The sequence below is a fragment of the Zootermopsis nevadensis genome, unplaced genomic scaffold (assembly GCF_977971745.1).
Source record: "Zootermopsis nevadensis isolate Lab colony 2312 unplaced genomic scaffold, Znev_1.0 Znev_ptg000020l, whole genome shotgun sequence".
In the NCBI taxonomy this organism is placed as follows: domain Eukaryota; kingdom Metazoa; phylum Arthropoda; class Insecta; order Blattodea; family Termopsidae; genus Zootermopsis; species Zootermopsis nevadensis.
The window spans coordinates 18,645,269-18,673,194 of NW_028259152.1; the positions used below are offsets into that span (position 1 = coordinate 18,645,269).

Consider the following 27,926-nt stretch of genomic DNA (forward strand, 5'->3'; position numbering starts at 1 on the left):
TACATATCTCTTGTACAGAGGTTTTGCAGTTATGTCAGACAGCAGACTGGCCGTATCTGATGCGAAGGTCTGAAAACACAAGCACACAAACTGTGATGATCTCGTGGTAGTGGATTGTGTCTTGGAGTCTACGACTAGACAGCGGCGGATTTATCGTACGTAGTAAGATTTAGCAATTTGTGCGTTGTATTATAATTTTAACGGTTACATTATTTCTTGACGATGACTTCGCAGTTATACACACGAAAGTAAACAAGGTACGAAGTACTGGTTAATCTTGCACTTGTACTACCTTATCCGTGTGTTTGGTCACGTAACTTCGTCTTGTTTCAGGTTCGGACTTCTGTAGGGCCCTATTAAGCATGACAGATCTGCGATTCGATGGCCGAGTGGTTGTAGTTATAGGAGCTGGTGCAGGTGATTATCGTACACGAAAATAATGTTTGTGCCTGATCGCTTTTTTAGTATGCAAGACTTTCTTTCGGAAATATTTAATTCTTGTCGAAATTATTTTAGGTTATCGTTCTTGTCTTCGCGGTTTCAGCTTCATTAATGACTATATTGTACAAAAAAAATATAGTTCTTTCCCTCATTTGTTAAGACAAAAATATGAAATTGAAGGGTGTGGGCTGCTACAACAGTATGTTTCCAGTTTTAATTGTACCAGTTTGTGTGTGTCCATTTCCATGGATAAAAGTTGTCATGATAATATTAAAGTATGATGAGACTCCACATGCCATGTGATGTGTGCACTGCAGAGGTGAGTTAATACCCTTCTCTTTTATCATTTGTCTGTTTCCATTGTCTCATAATCGTATTAATCATGGCATTTGCTTACAACTTTTTGCAATGAACAGTTCTGTGTGTCGTTTCACCCACTTATCATTTCTTGTGTGCCAGTTCCTCATAATTCTGACCAGCCATGACTTTATGTTTCAGGCCTGGGTAAAGCATATGCCCTGCTGTTTGCGGAGCGTGGAGCATCAGTTGTGGTGAATGACCTTGGTGGTGGTCGCCATGGCGATGGGAAGAGTAGCAGTGCAGCAGACAGTGTTGTAGAAGAGATCCGGCACAAAGGTGGGTTTAGTGCATTATGATGCTTGTTGGCTGCTACTGCATTTGCATGTAAGTTTCTTGTTTGTCCTCTCACCTCTTCTCTTTCTCCTTCCTTCTTACAAACTGCTTCCTTGTGTCCCCCTCTACCACCTCCGTCTGATTCCCTTTCCTTTCCAACTTCTGTTTTACGGTGAAGTCGCAGCACCGCGGGATTGCATTTGTATCGTAGATTGTTTTGTTTCTGGTAGGTGGCAAGGCTGTAGCCAACTATGATTCTGTGGTGAATGGAGAGAAGATTATATAGACGGCTCTGGAAGAGTTTGGACGAGTAGATGTGGTAGTGAACAATGCTGGCATCCTGTGGGACAAGTCATTCTCCAGGATTAGTGACGCAGACTGGAGTATGTTTGAGATTAAATCTTATTCTTGGCCATAATATCAGATTGTGGGGTACTTTCAGTGTATTTGGACTGCTACAGTCAGTCAGTCAGAAAACTAAGAGCGCCAGTGACTGGATATTATGTAGCTGTCCCAGGGGCCATTTTACCTTAAAGTCTGATAGTTCAGTGAAATTGGAATATCATTTTTCTGCAGAGACTAATTCTGAAAGAGTTAAAATTCACAAGCGTCTATTCTCATTGTGGTTCTGACCAGTTTCAAGAGACTGTCCATGGCATTTGCCTAGAGAGGCTGAGGAAAACCTTGACAAATACTGTCTGCTATGCCGAGCTGTTTTGTCTGTTGTTGATTTTGTATAGGAGGCCAAAAGAAAAGGGACTATGGTAGATTTCTTGAGTTCAGGGATGGTTTTGCATGCTTTTTTGTCTAGTTACTAGTGCTGTTGAGGTTTAATGATCATTTGTTACTGTTGCAGGCTTAATTCAGGACGTACACCTAACAGGTGCTTTCAAGGCAACTCGAGCCGCGTGGCCTCACTTCCGTAAACAAAAGTATGGACGTGTCATTGTGACATCCTCCAATTCTGGTCTATATGGGAACTTTGGGCAGGCAAACTACAGGTCGGTGTTAGTGACACTTCAGTATATTTATCTTTCATAGGATTGATCATTTGTATAATGTGTGCGTGATATCTTGGACATTAATCTGTTCTGCTTTGAATATCTTTGGGATTTAAAAGTATTAATTACAATACACCCCTCCCCCCGCCTATGAAATATTGATTTAACATTCTGGTTATTTATAAAAATAAAAGTTTGTCTTTGGTTGCCAGAAATGGTAGAAACTGTTTTCCCCCACAGTTCCTCAAGACAGATGCTGGGTTAGTGTGTTATATAACCGAGGGTCACTTCTACATCCTCTCCAGTTCGCTCTTCCTTTCAGGACTGTGTAATTTGTGCGGCTGAAAAGTTGTTCTCAAATAAGAAAGTTGGTGTGAGCGATGGCCGCTTTATGCATTTCTTGGGAGGAGTCCATGTATGTTTTTTTTATGGTTGCAGTGCTGCCAAGATGGGGCTGGTTGGTCTGAACAATACGTTAGCGATAGAGGGCAGGAAGGACAACATCCACTGCAATGTGATTGTGCCAACTGCGGCATCCCGGCTTACTGAAGACATCCTGCCACCTGGTGGGTCTGAACTTTTAATGCTGCTGATACTAAAGCCTGACAGTGTGTCACTTCTGTTTACAATAAATGAACATCAAAATGATGCAAACAGTGCATTTTGGAAGTATATTCACCCTTTTGTCATATTATCAGTTGTAATAAATAGTTCATGTTTTGGAGATCTGTTATCAGCAGTTTTTAATATTGTCTCATGATTATAAACACTAATGTGATACTGATAAGTCACTTGTTTGTTGCACAGATTTCTTTGCGCAGCTGCGCCCAGAGCTGATTGCGCCAGTCGTCGCGTGGCTGTGTCACGAATCCTGTGAGGAGACTGGCTCCATCATCGAGTCTGCTGCTGGCTGGGCAGGAAAATGTAAGTGTCAGTGGCACCCCTGTTCGGAATATGCTCGATGCCTGTAACGACACCACTGGTTCTGAGTCATGTGATGCCGTCCAAAACAGGACTGCATTTCATTAGGGTCATGAAGGTTGGGTCTGTTGTTGCTCTTTCAGTGAAATGCAGAAATGATTTTTTCACTGCAAATCACAATCGTAGATAAGTCGCAGAATCTGCATGTGGACTTCCGTAGATGTGTCAACAGCGGTAGAATGACCGGATTCATGTTTCAAGGGTCCTGATTTCAGTGAGACAGCTTGGAATAGCCATGAAGCGCAGTAATGATAGACAAGCAGAGAACCGTTTACCTCCCGTGCTGAGTGTCGGCAGAACTTTCCATCAGGATGCGTTCTTGTCTGACAACCTTCAGGTTATCTGGTGCGTTCACCGGGCGGCCTGCTGCGTGCACAGATGAATGAGCTGGTGACGCCAGAGGCTGTACGTGAGAACTGGGGCAAGGTGACAGATATGTCTGCTGCCGTTAAATTGGAGTCCATCCAGGAGGCATCTGGTACCCTGATGACCGTTCTGGAGCAGATGAAGTCGAACTCTGGGCTTTCTTCTGATGGCGTGAGTTATGACTCGATGTAGTTTTTTGCATATGCTTTCAGATAGTAATTATTCAAGTTACCCCTGTGTCTAAGCACCATCCAGTGGAGGTGTATAGAGGGAGTGTAGTATAAGACGTATGAATGAGCAGAATTAATTTTGTTTATTGTGTACAGGATTTTAGCCCGTCGCCATAATTGTAGTACGTGGTTTACGTTACTTCAGTTGTGGCTTACGCCACTGGAGGTCCAGTATTTTGTTAAATGAGGTGTACATTAGTTTTGGCAATGGCTGGTGCTGCCATCCAAGTATTGATGGTGGCTAATCTTTGTGCAGACTTGAACTTCTTTTGTCTTCTTGGTGACACTTATTCTGTGAACATGGTTTAAGGTCCTGATTTCCTTTCCAGAAGAGTGTTGTGACAAAGTTCCAATACACTCCTCATGACCTAATCCTGTATGCACTGGGAGGTGAGTAATGTACCATTATGTGCGTGTGTTTGTGACAGTGTGACAGACAAGTAATGTGTTTGTTTTATTGCAGTTGGTAGCACTGTGACCAACCCAAGTGACCTGAGATTCCTGTATGAAGGCCACGCAGACTTCTCTGCGTTGCCGACGTTCCTCGTGTTGCAAGGCGTGTCTGCCGTGATGGAGTCTAGTGTTACTGCTGAGGTGTTCAGTGGCAGGGATTTCAATCCTGCCAGGGTAAGTGAGGTTATGTCTTGATAAGCAGACTCTTTTGAGGATAACCACAAGGTTCAGCATCGGTCATTTCGAAGCCTGCCTTCGGATGCAACCCTGAGCCACCTCACAATCTTCTTGCTGTGTTTTCATCTCTGTATGTGCATTTCTTGCCTTCGCAGCTGAACATGTCCATATATCTTAACGCAAGGCACATTTTACTGCCTGTGCTTTGTCTATTACGAATATAATAGCCAGTCTCCATCGCACTTGACTTGTTTAGTTCACTGTACATGCAGTGAGGAAGAAATTAAAAGTCTGCTGGTCCTCATGGAATGAAAGCAGATCCAGCTTCTGCAAAAATAATACTGCAGTGAGTTGTTTTTCTGTTCAGTGCAACGGAGGATCATTCAGGTCGTATTCTATGCTAGTGAAGTTGTAATTGAGCAGTGTGGTGTGGACTCGGGGAATGCTTGCTATCATTCAGTCCAAAATGTTTTGTCCTCTCATCTCACATCAAGAAAACTAAAGATACAAAAGTTGTGCTGTATGGGTGTTAAACTTGGTCTCCCACTTTGAGGGAGGAACATAGATTGAGGGTCTTTGAGAACAGAGTGTTTAGGATATTTTGACCTAAGAGGCAGGAAGAAAATTGCATTATGAGCTTCACGGACTGTACCCCTCACTTGATACTGTTAGGGCGATTAAATCGAGGAGGATAAGACGGGCGGGACATGCGGAACGCATTGTTAAGGGGTGGGGTGTTTACAAGATATTGGTTAGAAGGCCTGAAGGGAGGAGATTGTGGGTGAGACATTGGCGTAGGTGGGATGGCGTTAAGATGGACCTTTGGGAGATAGGAATCTATGGAGCAAACTGGATGCAGCTGGCTCAGGTTAGTCTTATGGCAGGCTTTTGTGAACTCAGTGATGAACCTTTGGCTTCTATAAAGAAAGTGTTCTATTTTTTGAGAAGCCAAGTATACAGTCAGTTTTTCAAAGAATATCCTGCACCATAGAGAGAGTGAGGATAGAATTCACACTGATTCAGTGAGCTGCACAGAGTGTAGATGCTTCCCACTGGCATGCCACTCGGTCATGTAAACAAATGACAGTATTCAGTTGTTTTTGCAGATATATCATAAAGTATTTCTTTCTTTCTTTCCACTAAATGGATTCGAGAAGTTCTGCTAACTTAAAGATAGTTCAGTGGTTTCGACGTAGAGACTGATTGGATTATGAACCTTAGGGTTGCTGATGAGGCACAAAGGAATGAGAAACGATTGAGTACATAATTGGAGTTGACTGAGGAGGATCGTGTTGCTGCTATGTTGCCAGATGTTGCATGGTGAGCAGTACTTGGAGGTTCTGCGTCCCATCAACAGTTGAAGGGACTCTTGAGGTGCACTGCAAGGTGGTGGATATGTTGGACAAGGGATCCGGGACTGTTGTGCTGGTGGAAGGTGAGATAAAATTGTGCAGTATGATCATTCCATTTGTAACTTCTGTCAACTTGGTTCGTGCAGTTGTAACGTGTCTCTTTTTCTTTGATCTGTCTAGGCTAGGGGGAATATAAGTGGTTTAAAAGTCTAGTCTTCAAGGTGATACAAATTCAGTTGCTGTCTGTTGTCATTATTGCAGTGGAGACATTTGATGAAAGTGGTGAGAAGGTGGCACAGTCCCTGCTGACAACATTTGCTGTTGGAATGAAGGGTGTTACAGACAAGCGTACTTCACCCTATGATGTGCCAACAGCAGAACCACCAAAGCGGATTCCTGATTTGTCTGTTGAGCAACACACGTCTCTTGATCAGGTCAGAATAGAGGGAAGCATGTGTTACGTGTGAGGCTCTTTGGTTATTTTTCTTGGGGGGGGGGGGGGGGTGAATGTAACTTTTCTTATTCTGTGTATGTATTTTTAGTTTCTTCTGTCAGTAGTACTAACATGTAAAATATGGAGAAGAAGCACAATCTAATTAAGATCTTGACATATTTGTGGTGATAGAGCTTTGTAAAATGTGCATCCTTAAGATTATTTGATGTAGACTGAAAATGCTGACTGCTTTGAATCTGCACTTATTGCTGTGTGTGAAAATTATGACTAATGAAACACTGCAGCTAAGTCTGTAGAATTTAGTATGGAGAGAGATCATAAACACACCTACAAATTAATTGTCAATGTTTCTTCACTTCAACATTATTTCCTGCAGGCTGCACTCTACCGACTGTCTGGAGACCGCAACCCACTTCACATTGACCCGAATGTGGCTGCATTTGGTGGATTTGATCGGCCCATCCTGCACGGTCAGTGTTCGCTGGGCTTCTCAGCCCGCCATGTCCTACAGCAGTATGCGGATAATGATCCAACCAAATTCAAAGCCATAAAGGTGTGTAATAGAAACATCTCTTTTTGGGGCTTTCCTATTTTCACATTCTCATGATAACATTCCAGCACCCTCTTTCTGTTGTTCTATGGATTGTTTGTGTTCACAGCATTTTTCACTTGCCTCTTCCGTGTCTGATGTACAGTTCAGTTGATGTCAGTCATTGTACTTTCTTATTCTTTCCACATGCTTTCCTATTTTCTCGCATCCCTGTTGGAATACTTCATAACCGTGACTCCCATTCACAGTGGATACGTTAAGGGAGGCCTATGGTAAGTAAAAAAAATATTCATGTGAAGCATGGTGCAATGGTGTGGCTTGATAGTAGATTTCTAAGTTGTAATTCCGGAGGACTGTTCATAACATTTTACCATTTCAGTCTCTTTTTTTTAATTTTATCATCTTGTTGCTTTGTAAGTTCTTTGTACTTTTTTTCCATCAGAGAGATTGTTAAATATGATGTTATTTCATGAATGTGTTTAATTTTCAGAGGTTATATAGCATCAGATAGAATGAGAGGATAATGAATGGGTATGAATTTGGAAAGGGGCAGTAATATTAATTTTCATGTTACTATGCTGGAAGTTTTTTGGAGGGACTGAGGAGAACTCTGATTAGCCTGAGAAGGATAGTCAGAAACTGGACTGAGATGCAACCTGATATCCCCATTAATATGGTTTAGATCGTTGCACTACACAGGCCATCAGAGTGTGAGGGTATGAAGAAAATGATGACTGTCACTGGTTTACAGGCTCGGTTCAGCAAGCCGGTTATCCCTGGGCAGACACTACAGACTGACATGTGGCAACAGGGGAACCGTATCCACTTTCAGACCAAGGTGAAAGAGACGGGGAGCGTGGTGATATCTGGCGCATATGTCGATCTCACCGAGGCATCCGTCCCGCAGCACAAGGTACGTTTTTGTGGCTGACTGATGGGCCAAGATCATCTTTGATGATGGTTGTTCTGCTGGTGAGAAATTTTGTTGCTGCTGGCCTTTCACCACGTTCACATAATTCTGCCCTTATGCTCTGTCATGAGCTGGTTGAGTCTATCTATTTCTTCACATCATATTTCTCTAAGGTGCATTTTAGTAATGTCTGTGTGTGTGTAGATCTCCCAAGTACTGTTTTCCTTTCAGCTTTTCCAATGAAATTTTTGTGTTAAATTTCATGTCTACGCAGTGGAAATAAAAGGTCACACATATTGCAGGTTCCTCACAGAAAAATGCAATTTGATTATGCAGTACACTGCTACTAAACAAGACGAAGCATTTGAGCTGTGTTTGCATGTAAAGCTTACTTAATATAAATGTACATTTTGATGTAAATTCTGTAATTGTGTTTTGGAGAATGTTTAATTTAGTGTGGGTTTAATGAGCCAAATATAAGATTTAATTCTGGATTTTTAGTAAAATGATAGGAAAGCTCTGATGGGCAGGGCATACAGCATGCATGAGCAAGACATGAAATGAGTACAGAATTTTGTGTGGAAAACCTGAGGGAAGAGATGGCTTCAGAGACCAACTCATAGATGGGAGTGTAATATTAAAATGGATCTTTAAAATACTGGGTGTTAGGTTGTGGATTGTGTTCAAGTGGTCCAAGATAAGTCCATGAGGCAGGCCTGAGCTGTGTGGTGTTTGTTCCTACAGATTGCAAGTTGTGTTTATAATCGATATAAAGTGTAACTGATATTCTGTTATCTTGTGATAACCTGCATTGTTCAGCCTAGCAATTTCTTACTCTCAGTGACAAGGTTATGTTTCCTTTTTGTTAAGATCCAAAACATTACAGCATTGCTAGTATCACATCTTCAGTAAGATCCATTTTAACCCTTTAAAGCTGAGTTGTAACTGTATGTACCACCTGCTGTAACAGTCATTATCTCTGCATTTTGCCCACAGAATATATAATGTGGGTTTTATATTGATCTCAGAATAAGCAGTAATTTATTTCTCTAAGCAGCATTAACTAGTTTAGTGTTGTCGTGGAGACATGTTGTGTTTTCTTTGAGGTAACAATGGATTGATAGAATATTATGCACCTTTACTGTGGCTGAAGGGGTTAATTATTTTCTTTAATTATCTAGTTGGTCTTCAGAGGTTACTCAAAAGCTCTATGGAATTTCTTTGTTTTCTCTTTCCTAGTTACATTTCCAGCTTATGGTAAATATCTGCAAATCAATTTCTCAGGATATTTGCATCTTCAGTGGGCAAAGTGAGGAACAAACTTCACGATTTGTACAGTTCACTTAGTGCTTTGTGAATAGTGAACTGTGGGAGACAAAGAGAAGTTGTCACATGAATACATTGTTTCACTACACTTGTTTATGTAAAATGTCATTAGGTCAGAAATTGGCTTAGACTTGGAAAAAAATTTTGGCATGATGCTGGGGGTGGAGCCGAGTCATGATATGGCCATTTGTGTGTGTTTTGTGTAACAGAATAATGAACCTTTGTTTTGTAAAAGCAGTAAGTTTTTTGACTAGCTGAGTCACTGTCAAGGAGGCAGGAAAGACTTTGCACTTTGTATAGTTCATTTAGCCTACATGTAAGGTTGTCTTGATAACATGTACAGTACAGTAGCTGTGTTCAAGGTCATGGAAGAAACACAAGTGAGTAGCTCTGATGTATGCTGGTTGCATCAGTCAGTCACTATGCCTGCTGTGATGAGGTCCACCAAGGTGAGGGAAGTGAAAACTGGAATTTGTAGTTCAGAGGCACATCTCATGTCCTGACATAGAATGAAAATATGAACATGGTTTTGCATTTGTTTTTAAGCTAAAAATATAGTATTCATAAATATTTAACACGTTCAGGAAGTACTCATTATTGATTACAGAGTGTGTAACCATCGAAACTACTCTCAGTAATGCTAAAGATCAAGTTACATCATATCCATATTTTTCCACTTTTGTATGGTTGTAAAATATGGTTTCTTTCTTTGTGTGAAGAACCTAAATTGTGTTTGAAAACAACCAAATATTATTTGGGATCTTGAAGGATCAAATAAGTGGATTCTTAGGATAGTGAACTAAAGGACTAAATGTGTTGTTCATAAGATGAAAACACATAATGTATGCATAGTTTGGTGGGAATCCTGTTAAAAAAATTGGACATAAGTAAGACTGAGAATTTAAGGGGAGGATAATATTAAGCTGGATCTTAGACAAATACAGATGTGTTTGAACTGTGCCAAAGTGGCTTGGTCCTGCAGCTAGTGATACTGTTTGGTATTGGCAATGTTCGACCTTCGTTTTCTATCACCAGAGAGTTAACAGGTTCCTAGAGACATGCAGAAATGGTGTATGATGTTGGTGGCTTTGTAAACTGTAATGTGAGGTTGCATTGTTGGTGCAGGCATCCACATCAGCGCTGGATTCGGATGGTGTGTTTGACTTGCTGAAAAAGCGGGTTGCGGCAAACCCAGAGCGTGCCAAGAAGATCGGTGGTGTGTTCCAGTACAACATCACCAAAGATGGCAATACTGTTGCCACCTGGAGTATGTATCACACAGTTGTCATGGATTTACAGCACTTTTAGAGAGTAAATTTTATACAGACTAACTTAAAACTTTCATCTGTTAAACGTTTTGTCTGTGCGGTTAACTCTCCTACTTCATATCTGGCAGATCTTGGGTTTGTATCTCATTTGAGAGACAGGGTTTTCTTATCATAGTCACGGAAGGCAATGATGAGACCCTCGCCGGGTTCGCTCGTCACGGCCACTTGCAGCTGAAACGGAAAGACTTGTTATGCATTTCTGTTGCGTCCTACAGGAGCAGTGTGTGACGATGTTAACAGAAACCCAAAAAACAAAACAAGAGATAAACTTAGGAATTTTACATGATTACAGGCTTTGTGGCATATGTATTTGTCAAGAAGTTCTGGAAAAATGAAATGTATGCAGAAATTTGATGGTGAAACCTGAGGAACACCACTTGGAAGACTTGTAAGAAGTTTGGAGATTAATATTCAATTTTAGCTTTGATGTTAGCTATATTCAGTCCTCAGTTCATTTTAATTATGAGCTTTGAATATCAGAGAAGCAGACAGAAACAAGTATGGTGTCCATAGATGGATTTTCCAAGTAATATTTAAATGTTTCAAAATGAAAATCATTTTATTAATCTGAAGAATTTGTGTTTTATGCTCATTATTTTACAATGGCTTCCTGTACATTCTAAATATATAATTTAGGACCAGCACAATGGAAATTACAAACATTTCTATAAATTTTGACCACGGTCCATGCAAGTGATAACTCACTTCAGAGGCATCCTCTGTTGGTCTGTAGTTGACTTCTGCAGCTGTGAAGTTGAAGTATCCATATTTCCTTGGTCTGACAACTACTACATGAGATACATTTGTCCCTGCAGGGATCCTGTCAATCTTGATGTTGAGCTGACCACCCACCAAAGTGAAGGCCTCTTTGTGAAAGCTACTGTCACTCAGCTTAACACCAAGAGCAGTACTTGTGCCAACATTATATAGTGTGTACTGCAAAGAATGTTGTGTGTTATAATCAAACAAGTTTATGAGGTATGTTGGTATTATATGGGTACTAAATACAATATTATCATGAGATGCTCCATATTCTTTGGCTTGTAACATAAACGGCCTATGATATGTAAAAATTTCTATTCTGCAAAAACAACCGGACGATAACTTTTCTGAAACAATATGACATCTAAATATCCCAGCTACTATGTCCATGTCTTCAACCAGATATCTATTCAGTATCTGTTTCGAAATTAGCAATCTGGCACCCGTTTCTTCTTCCTCATTACCATCTACATAAGCAGCTAGGGCTGCGAGAACAAAAATACTTGGAAATTTCATTCTTTCAAGATTTTTAACGAAATATTAATTTATACACTCCCCAACGTGTTGTACGCAGGAGTACTTCGAATCTTTCCCAACGGAATGGCACTTCTTTATCAAAACTTCCAACTCGTTGCCAACTCACAAGCAACAAAGCATGTAATTCGACTCCTACTGGCAATGACCGCACTTAAAAATTAGTTCCGGTTCCCTTCATTGTCACCAATTTAAAAGTTAATGACGATAAAATATACCGTTCCAGCCGTTGCCAATGTTAAAATGAAACTGTTTTGGCTTCACTGTTAAACACGGAAGTTTAGAAGTTCCATAGTTTGTAACATGCTTTGTAACTCAGAACTGTAGTTTGTTAATCGGCTGTACTTCGTATGCGATTATTTGGAATAATTATTAGGCACATATGGATGTGCTTTGTTATCGGTAATATAACGTAACTGTGTTGAGAATCATGTCGATGTCTCTGTCATCAGACCCGGAATTGGAAATGAAAGTTAAAAAAGGTTTGAAAACGTGTCAAACATGGATTGAGTTGTTTATGTTGAACTTATATACGTAACATTGCAAAGCACTGCCCCCGATGGTGGAGAAGAGGGTAGAAGTTACCAGACTGCATCATGAGTTGCAGGGACGTTGCTACGATGTGGAGTATGCCATTGGGTAAGGTTTAAAGGAAATTCTGTTCGTTCACTAGTATTCAAGAGGAACCTTGTTCCCAAGTGAATACTTTTCCACAGGCTTGTAGCAGCATCTTGCTCATTTCTAGTTGACATTTTGAATTATGTGAAGTGTAATTTCTTTATGTTACAAGGAAAGCTTATTATTTAATCAATTAACTTAGTGATTTTAGACCTTCATTCATTTGACATTTCTGCCTGGCAAAGGAATAAGATCCTGAGTCCTGACACAAAGTCGCCAAATATGGTGTGTGTGCGTGTGTCTATCTATCTATATATATATATATGATTTGGAAGAAAAGTGAGAATCACAAGACCTTCCCAGAACTTTGTGTAGTTTTTTCAGCAGTTGTATTGTTCTCCAGGGCAGTGAAGTCTATGGAGGGGGCAGAGGATAACCTTGGTAACATACAGGAACTGCTGAAGAATGCGGTGTTCTTGCGACAGCAGATTAAGTATGAAGAAGCTCGCAGGTGAGTGTTATTGTGAATGTTGTGGACGTGATTTCTGTGGTCTGTCTGTGCCTTCTCTCAGGGTTCTTCCCATTTTATTCATATGTGAACTGAATGTAAGATGAGCAAATGTGTTTCAGTTGGAAAAGAATGTACTATAGCAAGTACAGAATGCTAAATTTGTGGGTTACCTGTGTTTTAGAATACATGAAGGAAATAGGGTTTGGGGAATTTGGGACACAAACTTGTTTTATAGCAACAGGAAGGAAGTCTGTCACTAGTGTAAATCCCCCATAAATAAATATCTCCTATGCGTAAGGAAAAAATGATCTGAATTGTTGTGTAGTACATGGACAAAACTATTCTGTGCAAATCCTCGTTTGGGAAGGAGTGATTCTACCAGTAAATTATAGCAGTGTGGTGTTAGCACTCCTGTTTCTCAAATGAATTACGTCCTATGCACAAGTCTCAGCAGGGGATTTGCTGTCCTGACTGAAGAGGTTTTTTTTTTGTCAGTTTCCTCAGATCTTCCAGTTGAATCTGATCATAGTGTATCAGAATATGCCAGTTGATCCAGTGGTTTTTGAATGACTTATAAAGCAGTCTTATTAATTAAGTACGCTGCATGTGTATGTCCATCTAGCCTGATTCAGTTACACAGCAGTTGACTGGTTTTTGTGAAATTTGGTATGAATATCTACCATTTCAGTTCTCTTGATCTTCTGTTCATTTTAACTTTGTCATCTGCCATTACTGAATTGAGTTTTGAGGTTCTTATGATAGTGAATATGGAGGTGGCTGTCTTGCAGGTTGTTGCACCATTTAATGTAAAAATCAGTTTGTGCAACGTCGCAGGCAACCATCTTTGTAATGAGTTGTTTTGTAGGACACTAAATTAATTTTATTGCTCTGTGGATCACTGTTTCATTCACAGTAGTGTAGAATACCGGTCAGACAGTGTGTTAGTGATTTTTCACCTTGCTGTGATTCTTCATGTGTGTTAGAATTGTGTTTTAGTCCTGTGTGCTGATCCAAGAACATTTGGATTGGCATGCGCATATGCGCAACGCATGTGATTTATGTTGCATGTCTTGTCTGTGTAGGCTCCCCCACTAATGCTGTGACATGCCAGGTAATTGCTGCTTCCTGTTGTTTATTATGTTGGTAGTATATTATGGTAAGCAGTCACTACATGATCATGATGAAATTGGGGATATCACATGGCCTTAGAATTGTTACTGTGTAGGAGAAAGAGTGCATGGTCACATGGACATAATGTTTCATTGATACAGAGGACACTACAGAACAAGGGAACTGTGGTCCTATAAGTGGGAAATATTAACCTGTCAGTGTGGGCTGTGTCGAATGGACGTCTTTGCACGGTGTGATAGGTGCCATGTATGTTTCCAACATCAGAGTGAAAGAAATGACTATATTTATTCAATTGTGAGGTGATACTGAACTGTGCAATATCGTTATACTAAGAGACAGTATATTTAAGACATTTATTTCCTCTATTAGGTTGAAGGCCAGTTCATGCTTCATTGTTCAAAGTTCCTGCTTTTGGAAAAGTTCTTAATTACAGATAATAATGGCTACTTATTTCACCTGCTGTTTTGTGTGGGTGTTAAACTTGGTGTCTTGCACTGATGTCTGTGATGAGCAGAATACATGTAACTAAGAGAAACATACAGGCAGCGAGAGAAAATTACATAATGAGGAGCTTCATGAATTGTGCTGTTTTTTTGGGAAAGTGTTCAAATCAAGAAACCAGTGGGTGGTTGGTGTTGCCCAAGGAATGTAGTGGCACTTTAGTATTAGCAGTGGATAGTTATATAATCAATATTGTTTGTGCATGTTTTTTTTCCTTCAAATTAGCCATTTAATTACTATGTATTTGCATCGCTGTTTGTTTAATTTTGTTCAGATTACAATTTCATGTCTTGGATCCTCCATTCACAATAATCCTAATCCCATTTAGTATTAAGTAATTTGTACGGTTGAAATATAATTATTAAATAGCCTACGAATCAATTAGTCAGTTCATTCACCCTTTTAGCCACTTGATCTCTTAATCACAGTCAGGCGGCTAAGCAACCAGTGGATCAATCAACTGCTCATTCTGTTCAAAGATATTTGTTCGTACAGGAACAAGAAGGAGTCATACTAAATTAAGGGTTTGGTGCAGTCTTTACTGTATGATCTACTATTAGCTTCTCAAGGACTCTGCTTCATGAAAATTTTATTTACAATCACAAAATCATGTTTAGATCTTCAAGGACACTGGTTGACCACAGTTTGTTGGGAACAATACTGGTGATTCATGGTTAGGATCATTTTTGTTATATTTTGAGGATAAAATTCATATTTTGGGTATGAAATTCTTACTTGAAACTACATTTCTCGGGCATTTACAGTGAATCCTTCATTTAGTTCAGATGCCAAAAGTGGTGTTCTGAAAGTGCAAAGTTAAGAGCTTTCATTAAAGATTTCGGTGAGGAATATTTTAGTTCTGATGGAACAATTCTGTTCTGTAAACTTTGTGAAGTTAATGTTACAGCTGGTAAGGGATTTAATGTGCAACAACATTGTGATACGGCAAAACATAAAAATAAATTGAGCAAGCAGTAGGCAGGTCAGGTTTCTGTTGCGATATGAAGTGAGCCTGCCAAGTGTACTGAACATACTCCACTGATTTCCTGGCAAGCAGTAGGCTGGTCAGGTGACAGACAGCTTTTCCCCGAGTAAAATCCCAAGGATCAATTAAGCTTCTTCTCTCAGCTATTCCCAGAAAGACAAAATGCATTCACTTTTAACTAACACAAATGCAAAAATAAACAGCATTCTGATGACGCAGTTGATTGAACATGTACTTTTGTTCTTGGGGAGGGGGGCACACCACACACACTTCTGAGTATATAAATGTCACTTATCAATGCCGTAAACGCCTCATGGCGTTTATTTATTTGATTCCTCGGGAATCATCGACACATAACCTCAACCGTTAAACGAGAACACCCTATCATTCCGTAACCTGATGACAGCCCACCTAGATCGCTGTTCGCACACATAATCTTACAGCACCTCCAACACTCCGAAGACTAGATTCACGCAACAAATTTTACCAACTCTATCTCTGCGCGAACTTGACTACAGCGAATTCTAGTAGCGAACCCAGTAAACTACGTATTGGCGGGAAAGAGCAGGGCATCGATATATCAGGAAGATCCAGAATCGTAATCTTGTAGGAGCCTGGTAGCCGAATGGATAGCGTGCTGGCGTGCGGAGTACGAGTACGACATCGGCAGTTCGAGACCCAGCGGATTCTTACAGTAGTATTAATTCTTAATTCTTACAGTAGTATTAAGTTCTAAATATAAAACGAGGGCAGGACTCAGGACTCAAACGATTTCTGATTTCTGATTTCTGCCCTCTAAAAATAATTGTGGGTTACCGGGAGGGTGGGGCGCCTAATATGATAGAATGAGGGGGGTTATGCACAAATATATAAAAGGGGGCTCAGTCGGGGGTATACCAAACATACAGACATCAAAGCATATGAGTCGAAAAAGAAACAATCCAGCGAAATAAAATAAATCAAACCATCAAACCTGCATGCTTGTCATGTAAGCTGTTGAGTGTGTTCGCAGACTGACTTGATATCTGAACAGGAAACCTGATGGGACAATGAATGAAGTGTGTAATTACCTGACCTATAGGATGTACTTTAAATGTTGTGATTGTAAGTGTGAGATGATATGTTGACAGAAGTAAATGCAGTTTGGGATTGACATTATTGCTGTTTCCAGTTGGTATAGGTATCGTTTGTAGGCGTGGGTGGAGACTATTTGTGAAGTGATTTTGGTTTTTGTTATGTAGTGCTGTGACCTGCCGGGGTATTTTCTGTGCTTGTGGTGTGTTAAGCAAGGATAAAGGTTTTAAAACTTGTAAACTTGTAAGTTTGGCGTGTGGTGTTTGTTATGAATTTGGATTTGCTTGCAAAAATCTCATGCCCAGTAGATGACAGATTTGTTTGTTGATTTATTTGGCTGGATTTTTTCTTTCGACTCAAGTGCTTTGAACACATTTTGGTTAAAGATTGTTGATTGATATGATGTCTGTTTGGACCACCTTTGGCTGCTCCCTCATAAATATATTTTTGCATAACCCCCTCATTCTCTCATCTTCGGCTCCCCACCCACCCGTCCGTTAACCCTCAATTATTTTTTTAGAGGGCAGAAATCAGAAATCGGTTCAGTCCTGCCCTCGTTTTATATTTAGAACTTAATACTACTGTAAGAATCCGCGGGGTCTCGAACTGCCATTCGGCTGCCCTTCTGTTTCCCGCTCAATACGTAGTTTACTGGGGTTCGCTACTAGAATTCGCTGTGGTCAAGTTCGCGCAGAGAGTGAGAGAGAGAGAGAGTGAGAGAGAGAGAGAGTGAGAGAGAGAGAGAGTGAGAGAGAGAGAGAGTGAGTGAGTGAGTGAGAGAGTGAGAGAGAGTGAGTGTGTGTTGGTAAGCGTGAATCTAGTCTTCGGAGTCTTGGAGGTGCTGTAAGTTTATGTGTGCGAACAGCGATCTAGGTGGGCTGTCATCAGGTTACGGAATGATGGGGGTGTTCTCGTTTAACGGTTGAGGTTATGTGTCGATGATTCCCGAGGAATCAAATAAATAAACGCCATGAGGCGTTTACGGCATTGATAAGTGACATTTATATACTCAGAAGTGTGTGTGGTGTGCCCCCCCCCCAAGAACAAAAGTACATGTTCAATCAACTGCGTCATGAGAATGCTGTTTATTTTTGCATTTGTGTTAGTTAAAAGTGAATGCATTTTGTCTTTCTGGGAATAGCTGAGAGAAGAAGCTTAATTGATCCTTGGGATTTTACTCGGGGAAAAGCTGTCTGTCACCTGACCAGCCTACTGCTTGCCAGGAAATCAGTGGAGTATGTTCAGTACACTTGGCAGGCTCACTTCTTATCGCAACAGGAATTTGGCACGTGGAAGATTGTTTTTTGTCCAACAGTTCTCAGACTTTTCCTGCGTAAGACGTAGTTTACTACTACTCTGCTATGACAAGGAGGTCGGATGAGTTCGCTGTTTTTCAGACGTTGCCGTCCCTGCCTATGATAAAATGGCGTGGGCGTTCTGCCCCTCTGTATTTCTTTGGTTGCTAGGATGCATTCTGAGTCCAGTGCAGATTTACTCTCATATATATTGCCAGGGCGTGGAAGTTAATTTGAATTGATGTGTGTCATCTTTCCCTTGTGTGAAGGACGTAATGTGTGAAATATTTTGGTTGCATGGAGGGTTGGTTTAGTTGGCCAGTTGATTATTGATGAGGTGTAGAGTGCATTCGTAGTAGCAGTTACGACTGGTGTCACAATGCGGATATTTATTTTGGTATTTGGTATTGTTTCAGGTAGGAGTGCCTGCAAGCATGTGGGATACTATAGCCGTTGCCCACTTTTGATTCCTAGTGACCAAGTATGGGGTGTTCGTAGCATGCCTCACAATGCCACAAGGAAGACCTCAGGCCCTCGTGCGATTACCTTGCTTTCCGAGGAGGTGTACGGTTATAGATTTAGTGGGAGTACCTAGTCTGTCTCAAAGAGTAGTTTGAGATCAGGGGATGTACTGAGTAGCAACTTTCATGTGAACTGTAGCTGTAGTGTGTGTTTACTGGTATCAACGAAGACATGGAGGACTAATTTGTCTGAATATCAGCGTTTCAGAAGATCAGTTGTGTGCGTGATGGGGAAGCAGCTTTTTTGGAGTTGGAGATGTGAAGAACCAGACAGAACGAAGCACCTGTAGTGTTTGTGACTTGGATAAGGAATTGCATTGTTCAGGTATGTTAGAGAGTAGAGTTTATTTACATTCCATAGATCCTTCTTAGGACTAAACCAAAGGATGGAGAACAAATCATTTCATACAATACATATAAACTTCAGTACTTTTGACACAATTACAAGGATGTGTTTCACACGTGAATGTACATAACCTTCAGATTCTGCAATTCAAGTATGAAAAATAATTTAAATGCAGGCTTGAACACCTTTAAATCATTTAGAGTTTTAATTGTTGGTGGAAGATCATTAAATGACTTGATACGCGTATAATACGTTCCTTTTTGACGTTTATTACGGTTAGCATAGACTATAGAAAAATTATATACTTGTAATTAATTTTTATTTTATTGTTGAGATTTGTCAAACTCCACTTACAAAATAAAAGTCTAGTCAATGATATGTTGGTGTCCATGAAACCCAAAGGTTCTGGAAATAAATATGACATGCGCCCTGATGTGGAGAAAAGGTGTTTAGAGTATTACAGTAAGTGCAGTACTTGAAAGTTACTGTAACTAAAACATTTGACTTCCCTTACCAGTGAATGTGGCCTGCGTTGTCACTCGTTATAACTTGAAACTGTTGCTTGTGTTTTCCAGGTCGTGGAGACAGCATGTATTGCTCTGAAGTCAAGCACGACGGATCCGTTACCGTCGTCAGTGCTGGGAAATAATTTGCTGTTTCTTGGTGGCATCCCTGAATTTTAATGAAGATGAGAATACAGTGCAGCAGCTTTTCTCCTGTCCAAGGTATATAAGAGCAGTTGGAGGCAGAAGAATATTGTAAAACTAACCTCATTCTTGATATTAAAAAAGTGTACAAAATAAAAGATGTTTTTCCAGCCTGATGGTACTAACATGACATAACAGATTGTTAATCACTGGCTTTTCAACGCAGAATTGTAAGCGAGTCCCATGGCAGTCTATGAGGCACTGGTATAGATCTTTCTCTGAGCACCCAGAACTCATTATTTACTGGTACAGTGAGCCTGTTAGAGGCTGTATCACAATTAGTTTGTGTTTAGTATCCTGCCAGTACCAGGAGGCATCTGCACGTAATGTATTTCTTTCTCATATCATAAACCCAGATTTCCCATTTTCTCTGTCCCTTTTACATCAGTTGCTGATTTAGGAAGCAGCTACTGCATTGGCCACTGTTGTGACCAACATTTTGTACACTGAACATTAGGATGTGAGTGTAATTATCTGTACTCATTGTGATTCGCCGTTGCAGTTCTGATGATCCACATGTGGAGATCTCCGCAGTCCATGGGATTGCGTGCAGATTGCAGGACAAGCAAGCCAGAGCCACTCACCAGATGGCAGTCACAGGCAAGTTCATCCATTTGAGTAAATTGTTTAATAAACTTCTTTTCTGAATTGCAATGCCATTATTGAAAGAAGAAGACCTTTTTTCCTGAAAAGTAGTAAATGGTTTTAATGAAATAAAGAACTTGTCTATTTCTTCTATTGAGACTACAAAGAAACACTGAAGAACGTGATTTTTCTTTGCCAGTTTAAGGAACCACATTTTGAGGCTGACCTCCACATTGTTCTATAATTGAGAATGCATGGAGTGTACCTCCATGCTCCCACTGCCTCATGGCATTGCGCTTAGTCACAAGGATAACTGCAGCTGATATAGCGAACCATTAAATGTTTAAAAATCATAATCTGTGTTGGTTTTCTGTAAGTCCAAGTGGTGTTAGAACCCAAAGACCACTGTGAGAACCTGAAATCTCTCTTAAAACCACATTTAGTATGTGAACTTGTTGAAAGCGTCTGCTTCATATCTGGAAAAGCCAGTAAGGCCTGTTGTGTATGTTGGTAGGAGTGTTTGTTGCTGCAGCCATGAAAGAGTTACGACGGTGTGTTCCTTGTTTGTCACTACACAATGGTGGCGATATCTCAGGTAGCTGGTGAGTTCAGTTTTATAAATTTAGATTGTTCAACATTGAAACAATTTATATTACTGATGGTGAAGTTTCCACCTTTGCTTCCAGAAGGTATGATAAAGTGGCATTACTGATGGTGATATGGAAAAAAAAATCTAATTGCTACGGCTACCTCTTGCCCCTTGTCGGTTGAATTCACCTTAGTAGTAGAAGTGCTACAGATGTTGGCTGTGTTGTAGTGGCTTGCCATTTCTTAATCTTTCATTTAGGTCCTTTCTCCATGACATCAAAACAGGCGAACCTGAGGGGCATGGACCGACTGGTGTTTGTAGACTCCCTTGCTGTCATAATGGGGCACGAGGAGAGGGAGCCGTGTATCTTGGAGACAGCGATCAACATCCTCGGCTCCAAACAGACGGCAAGCGAACTGTTCGTTAAATATCCACTGAATCAGTGGCAACAGAAGTTGCGTGGGACTGACGTGATGTGTGTGAGTTGTAGAGTTTGTAGTTGCAGTATTATGACGTGTGGAATAATGGCCCACTTGGCGAATGCTTTAAATTTGCTGGGGGGGGGAGGAAAGAAAGTCTCCAGTATGAATCTGTGAGTGAGGGAGTTCAGAATTTGTCAGGTCGCTGGTTGTGACCCGTATTTAAAGTTAACTTGTGAATGGGTTTGTAATGAACTTGACAGAATTTGTCTTCTGAAAATGGAAGGTGCTTGTTCATTGGCTAAGGTAGGAGTGTTAACTGCTTGGTGAAGTAAAACTGTGTGCTCTTAGAAGAGTGTGATGTCTTGATTTCTTGAATGTGACTGTATTTTCTCTTTCTGGGAGTAGCAGATTACGAGAAACAGAATGATCCTTCAGATTCTACTGAGCACCATGCTGTTTGTCACGTGACCTGCGTACTGCCAGCCAGACAAGCATTGAAGTACGTGCGGCAACAGTTGGCGGACCGACTTGATGTCAGAAGATTAAACCTGCTGGGACAAAGAAGGAACATCGTATCCGCAAGAAACTGATATCAGTCTGAACGAGGCATTCGTTGTGTGAGTACATGAGCATTAGAATGTATTTGATGTGGTTGTCGTGTGAGAGAGATGAGTCTGTCCAATTTTATTAGGTACTTCAGATGTTGTGAACTTAAATGTGAGATTTGATATGTTGAAAGACCTATGTGCGGTGAGAGATTGGCATAATTGCAGTATCTGTGGTATGCTAGAGGCATTCATGATTCTCTAGTGAATATATTGTTCATAGGACATCAAAATTGGAGGTTAGGTATATCTTGTAGACGAGGGTGGTGACTATTTGTGATAAGGTTTTGTTAATGAGTGGTTTTGTTACATGTGTGATGTGTGTAGTGCTGTGGAGCCTTTAATGTGATGTGTTTACTAATTAATAAGTGAGTAATTGCCAAGGTGAGGAATTTAGTTTTGTTGACGTGTGAGTATTGTGCACAGTGACCGGAGCTGCTGGGATATTTTCTGTGCTTTTGGTTAATTTTGAGCAAGGGGATCGGTTATGAAACCTTTAAATTAGGTGATGTGTTGAATGTGATTGCATTTTTTTTCTGGTAATAGCTGCAGAGAAGAAGCTTGATTGATCCATGGGACTTTACTGAGGTTGAAGGATGCGTCACCTGACATGACTACTGCTTGCCAGGAAAAGAGTGGAGTATGTGCAGAAACACTATGGTGGCTCACTGATATGACGACAGGAAATCAATCGGCTGTTATCACGAAGGACCTCATGTCTGCGAGAGATTTATCTCTGTGTCAACTTGACATGCATTGTGTAAGTATACGAGAAATATGATTATCAGATGTGCTAATTCATGATTTACACAATCAAATTCTTTGGCAAGATAGCGAAATATTCCACCAACATGCACTTCATTATTTAGTTCACTTAAGATTTTGTGTGTAAAATTCAATAGCACGTTGTTGCATGTCTTTTTGAAATTTTTTTAGAGAATGCCGTTGGTAATGAAACTGGTCTGTAAGTAGAAATACCTGTCAATTTAGGTAAAGATCTTGTTTATGTTTACAAGATGTTTTGATATCTGCATTGGAACAAGTTTCACAGTTTGAAGGACAGTATTAGGGTGTGGTGTGGAGTACTGGCAGACCTAATAATATAATAAGGTTGCTTCACTGTCTTAACCTAAAATAGACCCATGACAAAAAATGTCTTCTCAAAATGGAATGTGAATTTATTTGCTTTACATGAGGTGTAGGGGCCGTCAAAGACATGTATTTCTTTAATTATTTGATGTTAGTATTCTACCATACTGACTAACAGACTAGCAAAGAAGAGTGATGGGAGACGACCAATTAGGATTCAGGAGAGGAAGAGGAACCAGAGATGCCATCGGAGTTATGAGAATAATTTCAGAGAGAGTTCTCGATGTCAAGGAAGAAGTATGTGTCTGCTTCATCGACAGGAAGAAGGCTTTCGATCGAGTAAAATGGAAGAAATTAATGAGGATCCTACAGAGAATTGGAATTGATTGGAGAGATAGAAGACTAATCGAAAACCTGTACATGCAGCAGAAAGTCAACGTGAGACTGGACTCAGGAGACACCAACAGCGTTGAGATAGGTAGAGGTGTAAGACAGGGATGCTGCGTATCACCACTTATTTTTAACCTGTACGGGGAATGGCTTGCCAAGGAAGCTGTGGAGACTTCAAAATTGGAGGAAGATGATAATGACTGTAAAGTATGCAGACGACTTGGTAGTATTGGCGAAGGAAGAGGAGGAATTACAGAACATGATGGACAAGTTAGTGGTAACAGGTAGAGAGTATGGAATGGAAATCAACATTGAAAAATCAAAGGTAATGAGGATGGCACCGAGAGCAGAACGTTGTAGTTGGAAACCAACGGCTGGAGAATGTGGAGAATTTCAAGTACTTGGGAAGCATAATCACGACGGACGCCCTATGCACCAAGGAAGTAAAAGCAAGGATAGCCATGGCCAAGGCAGTTTTCCGTCAAGAAGAGGATACTTCTCACTAACAAGTTGGGATTGGAGATGAAGAAGAAACTAGTGAAGTGTTACGTATGGAGCAGAGACCTGGACACTCAGGATGAAGGAACAGAAATACCTGGAGAGTTTTGAAATGTGGTGTTGGAGAAGAATAGAGAAGATCAGGTGGACGCATCGAGTTACCAACGAAGAAGTATTGAGGAGAGTTGACGAGCAAAGAAACATTCTGCAGGCGATTACACGAAGGAAAGCTAACTGGCTCGGACATTACGAGAAGGAATGGGTTACTGAGTGGCATCATCGAAGGTCAGGTTGAAGGAAAGCGAGGACTGGGAAGAAGACTGATACAGCTAACCGACGATCTGAAACAAGGAAAGAAGATGAAGTTCCAGGAATTAAAATGAGAAGCTGAGAATAGGGAAAACTGGAGAGTTCTTTTTGGGCAAAGCAATGGACCTGTTGTAAGACAGAACACTGAATAATAATAATAATAATAATAATAGTATTCTACCATGTTTTCCATTGGAGGTAGCTCTGCCTTCATTTTATGTGTTTGGCATTGGTATTTTAATTTGGTCAAGAAAGGGGCTTTCTAGGATAGGTAAGATAGCTGCCCTATCTCTCGGTGAGAGACTGAGGCCGAGTTTCTCTTTTTTGAGAGAGTGTTTTATTTATTTGTTGTGAGAGGTTGAGATATCGTTTGAGTCTTCGTTGTCGTGGTTTTGAACTTTGTAAATGTTTGCTCATGTTTGATTCTTTTGAAATTGATATTGTATTTATATCTCCTTATCATTGTTCATTTACATCCAGTTTACATAAAATGGGATTGCCGGTGGATGTAATGACACCAAGAACCTCCCCATTTTAACTTCAGAAAGGCCGATACTGTTAAAAGGTTTGTTTTCTTTCCATTTTATCGATGTCATTTCTGAGCATTGGCGATCGGTGGTTGGTATGTTTGACTTATATTCTGTGTTTGTGTTTCATGTACGCCAGTGCATCGGACACGTACCAGTGGACGCGGCGTGTTCTGGAGGGGACTCGAAGCGAAGGGCTCTTTGTGCGTGTGTTGCGGTATCGTTCATTAGCTTACTTTGAATGGCGTATGGTGCAGTACTTGGTGCAACGTGCAAAGGTAGTTGATTTTTTCGATCACGTAGAGTTATTATTGTCTCTAACGGAGTCCGACGAACGCAAAGGAATTTTGAAATTTCATTCTGATTTGAAATCAGACATTGACATGTGCCCTCTGTTGGCTGTTTAGAACGGTCAAAGATGTAGGCAGATTGCGTGTAGCCCCATTAAATGTAGAGTATGACACACTCTGAGTAGGTAAAGTATTTGAGTTTGGTTGACCACGAGGCTCACCACGGCAAGTGTCAGCCTCAAGGAGAGACTGAGGCAGAGTGACTTATTTTTTAATTTATTTTAAGAAGCAGAGATATGGATGGAAGGAAATTGGTTGCATTGTGCATTTCGCTCTGTTTACTTGCCCCCTGGACCACCACCATGAGGCACGTGGAAGATTGTGCTGTCAATTTTGTTTTTTGGCGAACACTTCTCAGACATTTCCTGCATAAGACATAGTTTACTACTACTCTACTATGACAAGGAGGTCGGAAGCGTAGGCATGTATCCATCAGCCTTTAGTCTTTTCTGCTTGCGAAGAGGCACACCTACTTTCTCACATGTCACGCCACCTCTACCGAAATGTTCACTAGCATATGTATGTTTTTATTGTGGATTCGTTTGAATCAGGCCACCCGAAAAGGGTCACGGTGTAGTTTGCGTATGCTGCGTCTTCGAGATTTTCAGCTCTTGGAGGATAGCTTGGATTTACTAGGAGTAGGAGCAGCTGCGTTGGAATCAGGCTAAAAGAAAATGGTGATACATCATGTTCTGTAGGTTATAGAAACAGCAAGGTACGTGCTCTGCGTGAATAGGTAGCAGGATGCTGGCTCACTTGCATGAATTGTTGAGGGTGCGCCGTGTCCGTAGTTGGCTACGATCTCAGGTACACACTTTCGTTCGGCTATCCCGCATCTGCAGGGCTTAAGAAGTCTGGGTTAGAGTGCGTCAGTAGCTGGCCATCAGGCTAGTGGTCGACATGTATAGTTTTGTTGGGCGATGCTTCGTCCATGCCAGGCGACTGGTTGACGTGAATATCTTGCTTAGCCTAGGCTGCGTCTGTAGCCGTGTGCCTTGTCAGTTGTATGGGTTTGTTTGGTAATGCTGCATGTGCAGTGCTGTACCAGTTAGGTTTATGTTTGCTTGCCTACTTTGTGTCTGAAATAGGCCACCACTGTAGAGGTTTGTTATTAATCCTAGGTTGCTGCGGTAGCAATAAATCTTTTCACGTGCTTAGTTTGGCCCAGCTGTGGCCGTAGAAGGCAACAAGACCACAGGCAAACATTGGTCAGTCTGGGTTGCGTACATAGATTCCTAGTGGCTGAATAAATCACAGGTTGGGTTGACAAGGCTCTGTCCGAAGAGATCGACTGTGTTGAAGGCCGCGTCCATAGCAGCTTACTGCCTTACTTGCATAGGTTTGTTGTGTCAGGCTTCGTCCAGAGGAGGATAATTTGTAACGTGGATATTACGATAGTACTAGGCAGTGTCCTTTGCTATGCTGCGTCCGTAGCTGGCTAATTGCTCACTATAATTGATATCTTAGGAAGTCTATCACAAGAATGATTGAAAGAAAGTGATTTAAGAAGAACTGGAGTGCACGGAAGCACAGAAAAGAATGTTTAAGAGCACATGAAATTTTGAAATATAATAAATTGTTTCAAATACAGAAAAATTGAATTAAATTAATTCTTAACGTTTAATTTAGATAGAAGAAAAATAAAGAAATTTATTTAACTTGTTCACTTTACTATGGTAATCTTTAAGCGTTAAAACATTTCTGGCAAACACTTATTAAAGTTGAAGTAGTACATTATGTTCATGATATGGGAAGCCATAAATGCAACAGATGATGCTTACATACACATTAACAGATCACTCTTAAAGATATTGTGTGTCTATTAACCGACTAACAAAGTTCTAATTCTTCCTTCTACTGGTGATGGGTTCCTTCTGTTGCTTATGCATGGCCGGCGCACTGTAGCAGTAACATTAAGTGATCTGTAAATGTGTTTGTATTGTCATTGCTTCTTGTTTGTGCGAGGAAGCAGACAGGCAACTTATTTAAGAAGATACAAGATGATTTATAGTACAATACAACTGATAAAGATACAGAAGGAAAGATGCAATTAAGTAAAACTGAATTTAAAATTGTAGTATCATACAGTTGATATGTAGTTATGATAAAGTGAGGTCTGATGACAACTCCCTAAAATGCTACATTCTTAGAGGCATAGGTTGGTGTGGCTAGGCTACGTCCACAGCAAGGTACTTTCTCGAGTGTATTGGGTGATTGGGCTATGCTGTGTCTAAAACAGGCTACCACCTGATTGGCATAGGTTGTTTACTTTAGTGTGCGTCCAAAGCGTGAATAGGTTCTTTAGCCGAGGCTGCATCAAGTACGTGGGAGTCGTATGTTGGTGAAGGCTGCATCTGAAGCAGGTTAAGGCTATCGGTAATTTTTGCGAGGCAAGCGAGCTACATCCTAGCGTGTTTAATTTTCTGATAGTTGGCTGCGTTCTAAGCAGGATACAGGCTCAATTGCATAGATTGGTTGGAGTAGGCTACGTCCGTCGCAGGTTACGTGCTCAGTTCCAGATATGTTTGGCCATACTTTTTGACGTGAAAACGTTCGAACATTCGAACTAGAATATAATAGTGACGAAAATTTAGAACTGTGATGTGCGTACCTTCAGAAATTCTTTAAACTTGAACTAGTGAATAATTTGGACAAACCAACCACGCAAGGGAAAACTTGTATAGATTTGACATTTGCAAGAGGTATTCAAATAATTTCAAAGCCATATGTATCCTACTTCTCATACCACTACCCTGTATTCAATAAATGTAAGTTGCAAATGAATTAAACGATTCAAAACAAAAATTTTGTTTAATTTCAATATACACGATTTTTTCTGCAGCGATCTGCTCTGTTATGGGCATAATTTAGTTTGGCTGTGCTCTATGCTCAGGAGGCTTCTTACACATACTTGACAGGTCACCACCATTCACCGACCTCACTACGAACATATGTTGGTTAGGCAAGGCTTTGCTCGAAGCAGAGTTATTTTCCGTAAACCGCGTACGAAACAGATTACTGGGAGATGGCTGCGTCCGAAACGGGATACTACTGCATACGCTTTATTTAGTTGGGCTAGGCTGCGTCCACAGTTGTCTTCATTCGTTCGTCTAATCCGCTTCAGGTTGGTTGGGCTAGGCTGTGTCCGTAACAGCATACGTCCTTAGTAACTTAGGTTTGTTGGGTTTGGTTGCGTCCAAAGCAGGGTACTTTCTCATGTGGATGAGTTGATTTGGCTTGTCTGTGTTCTTAGCTAGCTACCAGTTCAGTGGCATAGATATTGTTTGACTAGGGTGCATCGGGTGCATCTGTAGGTGGCTGTATATTTGTTGTGCTAAATAAAAGCCATATATCCATTTCGTTACTTTTATTTCA

General features: G+C 40.7%; 1 pseudogene across 1 annotated transcript; it reads left to right on the top strand.

The window, feature by feature from the left end:
* On the top strand, positions 1–27,907 carry LOC147873332 (peroxisomal multifunctional enzyme type 2-like; annotated as a pseudogene). Its single transcript, XR_015535967.1, has 26 exons — positions 1–155; positions 334–417; positions 940–1,077; positions 1,305–1,457; positions 1,931–2,075; positions 2,514–2,641; positions 2,883–2,999; positions 3,394–3,593; positions 3,982–4,042; positions 4,116–4,276; positions 5,599–5,717; positions 5,896–6,068; positions 6,465–6,641; positions 7,390–7,551; positions 10,000–10,141; positions 10,495–10,590; positions 11,018–11,180; positions 12,520–12,627; positions 18,030–18,459; positions 19,056–19,205; positions 19,690–19,787; positions 20,287–20,374; positions 20,620–20,840; positions 21,189–21,400; positions 21,935–22,148; positions 24,341–27,907. The product of XR_015535967.1 is annotated as a peroxisomal multifunctional enzyme type 2-like (transcript).
* Positions 27,908–27,926: the final 19 nt, after the last annotated feature.